A 7,500-nucleotide genomic window follows, 5' to 3' on the forward strand; every position below is an offset into this window, starting at 1 on the left:
AGAGGGGGTTCAGAGGACAGTTGACTAGGTACCCCCCCCCTCTCAGAGGGGATTCAGAGGACAGTTGACTAGGTACCTCCCCCCCTCTCAGGGGGGATTCAGAGGACAGTTTGACTAGGTACCTCCCCCCCTCTCAGAGGGGGTTCAGAGGACAGTTGACTAGGTACCTCCCCCCCCTCTCAGGGGGGGTTCAGAGGACAGTTGACTAGGTATCCCCCCCCCCTCTCAGAGGGGATTCAGAGGACAGTTGACTAGGTACCTCCCCCCCTCTCAGAGGGGGTTCAGAGGACAGTTGACTAGGTACCCCCCCCCTCTCAGAGGGGGTTCAGAGGACAGTTGACTAGGTACCCCCCCCCTCTCAGAGGGGATTCAGAGGACAGTTGACTAGGTACCTCCCCCCCTCTCAGGGGGGATTCAGAGGACAGTTGACTAGGTACCTCCCCCCCTCTCAGAGGGGGTTCAGAGGACAGTGACTAGGTACCCCCCCTCCTCTCAGAGGGGATTCAGAGGACAGTTGATAGGTACCTCCCCCCCTCCTCAGGGGGGATTCAGAGGACAGTTGACTAGGTACCCTCCCCCCCTCTCAGAGGGGGTTCAGAGGGACAATTGACTAAGGTACCCTCCCCCCTCTCAGGGGGGGTTCAACGAGGAGCAGTTGACTAAGTGTATCCCCCCCCCCTCTAGACAAGGGGATTCAGAAGGACAGTTGACTATGGTTACCTCCCCCCCTGCTCAGAGGGGTTCACGAGGACATGTTGACTACGGTACCTCACCCTCTCAGAGGGGGTTCAGAGGAACAGTTTGACTAGGTATCCCCCCCTCTCAGAGGGGGTTCACAGAGGGACATGTTGACTAGGTAACCTCCCCCCCTCTCAGGGGGGTTCCAGAAGGACAGTTGACTAGGTACCTCCCCACCCTCTCAGAGGGCGGGTTCAGATGGAACAGTCTGACTAAGGTACCTCCCGCCCTCTCAGAGGGAGGTTTCAGAGGACAGTTGACTAGGTACCTCCCCCCCTCTCAGAGGGGGTTCAGAGGACAGTTGACTAGGTACCTCCCCCCCTCTCAGAGGGGTTCAGAGGACAGTTGACTAGGTATCCCCCCCCTCTCAGAGGGGATTCAGAGGACAGTTGACTAGGTACCTCCCCCCCTCTCAGAGGGGGTTCAGAGGACAGTTGACTAGGTACCTCCCCCCCTCTCAGAGGGGATTCAGAGGACAGTTGACTAGGTACCCCCCCCCCTCTCAGAGGGGGTTCAGAGGACAGTTGACTAGGTACCTCCCCCCCTCTCAGAGGGGGTTCAGAGGACAGTTGACTAGGTACCTCCCCCCTCTCAGAGGGGATTCAGAGGACAGTTGACTAGGTACCTCCCCCTCTCAGGGGGGTTCAGAGGACAGTTGACTAGGTACCTCCCCCCTCTCAGAGGGGGTTCAGAGGACAGTTGACTAGGTACCCCCCCCCCTCTCAGAGGGGGTTCAGAGGACAGTTGACTAGGTATCCCCCCCCTCTCAGAGGGGGTTCAGAGGACAGTTGACTAGGTACCTCCCCCCCTCTCAGAGGGGGTTCAGAGGACAGTTGACTAGGTACCTCCCCCCTCTCAGAGGGGGTTCAGAGGACAGTTGACTAGGTACCTCCCCCCCTCTCAGAGGGGGTTCAGAGGACAGTTGACTAGGTACCTCCCCCCCTCTCAGAGGGGGTTCAGAGGACAGTTGACTAGGTACCTCCCCCCCTCTCAGGGGGGGTTCAGAGGACAGTTGACTAGGTATCCCCCCCCCCTCAGAGGGGATTCAGAGGACAGTTGACTAGGTACCTCCCCCCCTCTCAGAGGGGGTTCAGAGGACAGTTGACTAGGTACCTCCCCCCCTCTCAGAGGGGGTTCAGAGGACAGTTGACTAGGTACCCCCCTCTCAGAGGGGTTCAGAGGACAGTTGACTAGGTACCTCCCCCCCTCTCAGGGGGGTTCAGAGGACAGTTGACTAGGTATTCCCCCCTCTCAGGGGGGTTCAGAGGACAGTTGACTAGGTACCCCCCCCCTCTCAGAGGGGGTTCAGAGGACAGTTGACTAGGTACCTCCCCTCCTCTCAGAGGGGATTCAGAGGACAGTTGACTAGGTACCTCCCCCCCCCCCCTCTCAGGGGGTTCAGAGGACAGTTGACTAGGTACCTCCCCCCCTCTCAGAGGGGGTTCAGAGGACAGTTGACTAGGTATCCCCCCCCCCTCTCAAGGGTGATTCAGAGGACAGTTGACTAGGTACTCCCCCCCTCTCAGAGGGGGTTCAGAGGACAGTTGACTAGGTACCTCCCCCCTCTCAGAGGGGGTTCAGAGGACAGTTGACTAGGTACCTCCCCCCCTCTCAGGTTGGTTCAGAGGACAGTTGACTAGGTTACCTCCCACCCCTCTCAGAGGGGGTTCAGAGGACAGTTGACTAGGTATCCCCCCCCTCTCAGAGGGGGTTCAGAGGACAGGTTGACTAGGTACCTCCCCCCCTTTCAGGGGGGGTTCAGAGGACAGTTGACTAGGTATCCCCACCCCCTCTCAGAGGGGATTCAGAGGACAGTTTGACTAGGTACCCCCCCCCCCTCTCAGAGGGGGTTCAGAGGACAGTTGACTAGGTACCTCCCCCCTCTCAGAGGGGGTTCAGAGGACAGTTGACTAGGTACCTCCCCCCCTCTCAGAGGGGGTTCAGAGGACAGTTGACTAGGTACCCCCCCCCTCTCAGAGGGGATTCAGAGGACAGTTGACTAGGTACCTCCCCCCTCTCAGGGGGGATTCAGAGGACAGTTGACTAGGTACCTCCCCCCCTCTCAGAGGGGGTTCAGAGGACAGTTGACTAGGTACCTCCCCCCCTCTCAGGGGGGGTTCAGAGGACAGTTGACTAGGTATCCCCCCCCCCTCTCAGAGGGGATTCAGAGACAGTTGACTAGGTACCTCCCCCCCTCTCAGAGGGGGTTCAGAGGACAGTTGACTAGGTACCTCCCCCCCTCTCAGAGGGGGTTCAGAGGACAGTTGACTAGGTACCCCCCTCCTCTCAGAGGGGGTTCAGAGGACAGTTGACTAGGTATCCCCCCCCCCTCTCAGAGGGGATTCAGAGGACAGTTGACTAGGTACCTCCCCCCTCTCAGAGGGGGTTCAGAGGACAGTTGACTAGGTACCTCCCCCCCTCTCAGAGGGGGTTCAGAGGACAGTTGACTAGGTATCCCCCCCTCTCAGAGGGGGTTCAGAGGACAGTTGACTAGGTACCTCCCCCCTCTCAGGGGGGGTTCAGAGGACAGTTGACTAGGTATCCCCCCCCCCTCTCAGAGGGGATTCAGAGGACAGTTGACTAGGTACCTCCCCCCCTCTCAGAGGGGGTTCAGAGGACAGTTGACTAGGTACCTCCCCCCCTCTCAGAGGGGGTTCAGAGGACAGTTGACTAGGTATTCCCCCCTCTCAGAGGGGGTTCAGAGGACAGTTGACTAGGTACCTCCCCCCTCTCAGAGGGGGTTCAGAGGACAGTTGACTAGGTATTCCCCCCCTCTCAGAGGGGGTTTCAGAGGACAGTTGACTAGGTACCTCCCCCCCTTTCAGGGGGGGTTCAGAGGACAGTTGACTAGGTACCTCCCCCCCTCTCAGGGGGGTTCAGAGGACAGTTGACTAGGTACCTCCCCCCCTCTCAGAGGGGGTTCAGAGGACAGTTGACTAGGTACCTCCCCCCCCTCTCAGGGGGGGTTCAGGGGGGTGGGGGGCGGGGGGTTCAGAGGGGTGGGGGGGGGGGTTCAGAGGACAGTTGACTAGGTACCCCCCCCTCTCAGAGGGGGTTCAGAGGACAGTTGACTAGGTACCTCCCCCCCTCTCAGAGGGGGTTCAGAGGACAGTTGACTAGGTACCTCCCCCCCTCTCAGAGGGGGTTCAGAGGACAGTTGACTAGGTACCCCCCCCCTCTCAGAGGGGATTCAGAGGACAGTTGACTAGGTACCTCCCCCCCTCTCAGAGGGGGTTCAGAGGACAGTTGACTAGGTACCTCCCCCCCTCTCAGGGGGGGTTCAGAGGACAGTTGACTAGGTATCCCCCCCCCCTCTCAGAGGGGATTCAGAGGACAGTTGACTAGGTACCTCCCCCCCTCTCAGAGGGGGTTCAGAGGACAGTTGACTAGGTACCTCCCCCCCTCTCAGAGGGGTTCAGAGGACAGTTGACTAGGTATCCCCCCCTCTAGAGGGGTTTCAGAGGACAGTTGACTAGGTACCTCCCCCCCTTTCAGGGGGGTTCAGAGGACAGTTGACTAGGTATCCCCCCCCCCTCTCAGAGGGGATTCAGAGGACAGTTGACTAGGTACCCCCCTCCTCTCAGAGGGGATTCAGAGGACAGTTGACTAGGTACCTCCCCCCCTCTCAGGGGGGATTCAGAGGACAGTTGACTAGGTACTCCCCCCCTCTCAGAGGGGGTTCAGAGGACAGTTGACTAGGTACCTCCCCCCCTCTCAGGGGGGGTTCAGAGGACAGTTGACTAGGTATCCCCCCCCCCCTCTCAGAGGGGATTCAGAGGACAGTTGACTAGGTACCTCCCCCCCTCTCAGAGGGGGTTCAGAGGACAGTTGACTAGGTACCTCCAACCCTCTCAGAGGGGGTTCAGAGGACAGTTGACTAGGTATCCCCCCCCTCTCAGAGGGGGTTCAGAGGACAGTTGACTAGGTACCTCCCCCCCTCTCAGAGGGGGTTCAGAGGACAGTTGACTAGGTACCTCCCCCCCTCTCAGGGGGGGTTCAGAGGACAGTTGACTAGGTATCCCCCCCCCCCTCTCAGAGGGGATTCAGAGGACAGTTGACTAGGTACCTCCCCCCCTCTCAGAGGGGGTTCAGAGGACAGTTGACTAGGTATTCCCCCCCTCTCAGAGGGGGTTCAGAGGACAGTTGACTAGGTACCTCCCCCCCTCTCAGAGGGGGTTCAGAGGACAGTTGACTAGGTATTCCCCCCCTCTCAGAGGGGGTTCAGAGGACAGTTGACTAGGTACCTCCCCCCCTTTCAGGGGGGGTTCAGAGGACAGTTGACTAGGTACCTCCCCCCCTCTCAGGGGGGGTTCAGAGGACAGTTGACTAGGTACCTCCCCCCCTCTCAGAGGGGGTTCAGAGGACAGTTGACTAGGTACCTCCCCCCCCTCTCAGGGGGGGTTCAGGGGGGTGGGGGGTGGGGGCGGGGGGTTCAGAGGGGTGGGGGGGGGGTTCAGAGGACAGTTGACTAGGTACCTCCCCTCCTCTCAGAGGGGATTCAGAGGACAGTTGACTAGGTACCTCCCCCCCTCTCAGAGGGGGTTCAGAGGACAGTTGACTAGGTATCCCCCCCCCCCCTCTCAGAGGGGATTCAGAGGACAGTTGACTAGGTACCTCCCCCCCTCTCAGAGGGGGTTCAGAGGACAGTTGACTAGGTACCTCCCCCCCTCTCAGAGGGGGTTCAGAGGACAGTTGACTAGGTACCTCCCCCCCTCTCAGAGGGGGTTCAGAGGACAGTTGACTAGGTACCTCCCACCCTCTCAGAGGGGGTTCAGAGGACAGTTGACTAGGTATCCCCCCCCTCTCAGAGGGGGTTCAGAGGACAGTTGACTAGGTACCTCCCCCCCTTTCAGGGGGGGTTCAGAGGACAGTTGACTAGGTATCCCCCCCCCCTCTCAGAGGGGATTCAGAGGACAGTTGACTAGGTACCCCCCCCCCCCTCTCAGAGGGGGTTCAGAGGACAGTTGACTAGGTACCTCCCCCCCTCTCAGAGGGGGTTCAGAGGACAGTTGACTAGGTACCTCCCCCCCTCTCAGAGGGGGTTCAGAGGACAGTTGACTAGGTACCCCCCCCCTCTCAGAGGGGATTCAGAGGACAGTTGACTAGGTACCTCCCCCCCTCTCAGGGGGGATTCAGAGGACAGTTGACTAGGTACCTCCCCCCCTCTCAGAGGGGGTTCAGAGGACAGTTGACTAGGTACCTCCCCCCCTCTCAGGGGGGGTTCAGAGGACAGTTGACTAGGTATCCCCCCCCCCCTCTCAGAGGGGATTCAGAGGACAGTTGACTAGGTACCTCCCCCCCTCTCAGAGGGGGTTCAGAGGACAGTTGACTAGGTACCTCCCCCCCTCTCAGAGGGGGTTCAGAGGACAGTTGACTAGGTACCCCCCTCCTCTCAGAGGGGATTCAGAGGACAGTTGACTAGGTACCTCCCCCCTCTCAGGGGGGGTTCAGAGGACAGTTGACTAGGTACCTCCCCCCCTTTCAGGGGGGGTTCAGAGGACAGTTGACTAGGTACCTCCCCCCCTCTCAGGGGGGGTTCAGAGGACAGTTGACTAGGTACCTCCCCCCCTCTCAGAGGGGGTTCAGAGGACAGTTGACTAGGTACCCCCCCCCCCTCTCAGGGGGGGTTCAGGGGGGTGGGGGCGGGGGGTTCAGAGGGGTGGGGGGGGGGGTTCAGAGGACAGTTGACTAGGTACCCCCCCCTCTCAGAGGGGGTTCAGAGGACAGTTGACTAGGTACCTCCCCCCCCTCTCAGGGGGGATTCAGAGGACAGTTGACTAGGTACCCCCCCCCCCCCTCTCAGAGGGGGTTCAGAGGACAGTTGACTAGGTACCTCCCCCCCTCTCAGAGGGGGTTCAGAGGACAGTTGACTAGGTACCCCCCCCCCTCTCAGGGTGGGTTCAGAGGACAGTTGACCAGGTATCCCCCCCCCCTCTCAGAGGGGGTTCAGAGGACAGTTGACTGGGTACCTCCCCCTCAGAGGACAGTTGACTAGGTACCTCCCCCTCAGAGGACAGTGACTAGGTACCTCCCCCTCAGAGGACAGTTGACTAGGTACCTCCCCCTCAGAGGACAGTTGACTAGGTACCTCCCCCTCAGAGGACAGTTGACTAGGTACCTCCCCCTCAGAGGACAGTTGACTGGGTACCTCCCCCTCAGAGGACAGTTGACTAGGTACCTCCCCCTCAGAGGACAGTTGACTGGGGTACCTCCCCCTCAGAGGACAGTTGACTAGGTACCTCCCCCTCAGAGGACAGTTGACTGGGTACCTCCCCCTCAGAGGACAGTTGACTGGGTACCTCCCCCTCAGAGGACAGTTGACTGGGTACCTCCCCCTCAGAGGACAGTTGACTGGGTACCTCCCCCTCAGAGGACAGTTGACTGGGTACCTCCCCCTCAGAGGACAGTTGACTAGGTACCTCCCCCTCAGAGGACAGTTGACTAGGTACCTCCCCCTCAGAGGACAGTTGACTGGTACCTCCCCCTCAGAGGACAGTTGACTAGGTACCTCCCCCTCAGAGGACAGTTGACTAGGTACCTCCCCCTCAGAGGACAGTTGACTAGGTACCTCCCCCTCAGAGGACAGTTGACTAGGTACCTCCCCCTCAGAGGCAGTTGACTAGGTACCTCCCCCTCAGAGGACAGTTTGACTAGGTACCTCCCCCTCAGAGGACAGTTGACTAGGTACCTCCCCCTCAGAGGACAGTTGACTAGGTACCTCCCCCTCAGAGGACAGTTGACTAGGTACCTCCCCCTCAGAGG

At 59.8% G+C, this 7,500-nt stretch overlaps 1 protein-coding gene across 1 annotated transcript in view; it reads right to left on the minus strand.

The window, feature by feature from the left end:
• meltf (melanotransferrin) overlaps positions 1 to 7,500 on the minus strand; it is a 21,594-nt gene that overhangs the window by 9,069 nt on the left and 5,025 nt on the right. The window lies entirely within an intron of this gene.

The sequence above is a fragment of the Oncorhynchus kisutch genome, linkage group LG13, assembly GCF_002021735.2.
Source record: "Oncorhynchus kisutch isolate 150728-3 linkage group LG13, Okis_V2, whole genome shotgun sequence".
NCBI lineage: Eukaryota > Metazoa > Chordata > Actinopteri > Salmoniformes > Salmonidae > Oncorhynchus > Oncorhynchus kisutch.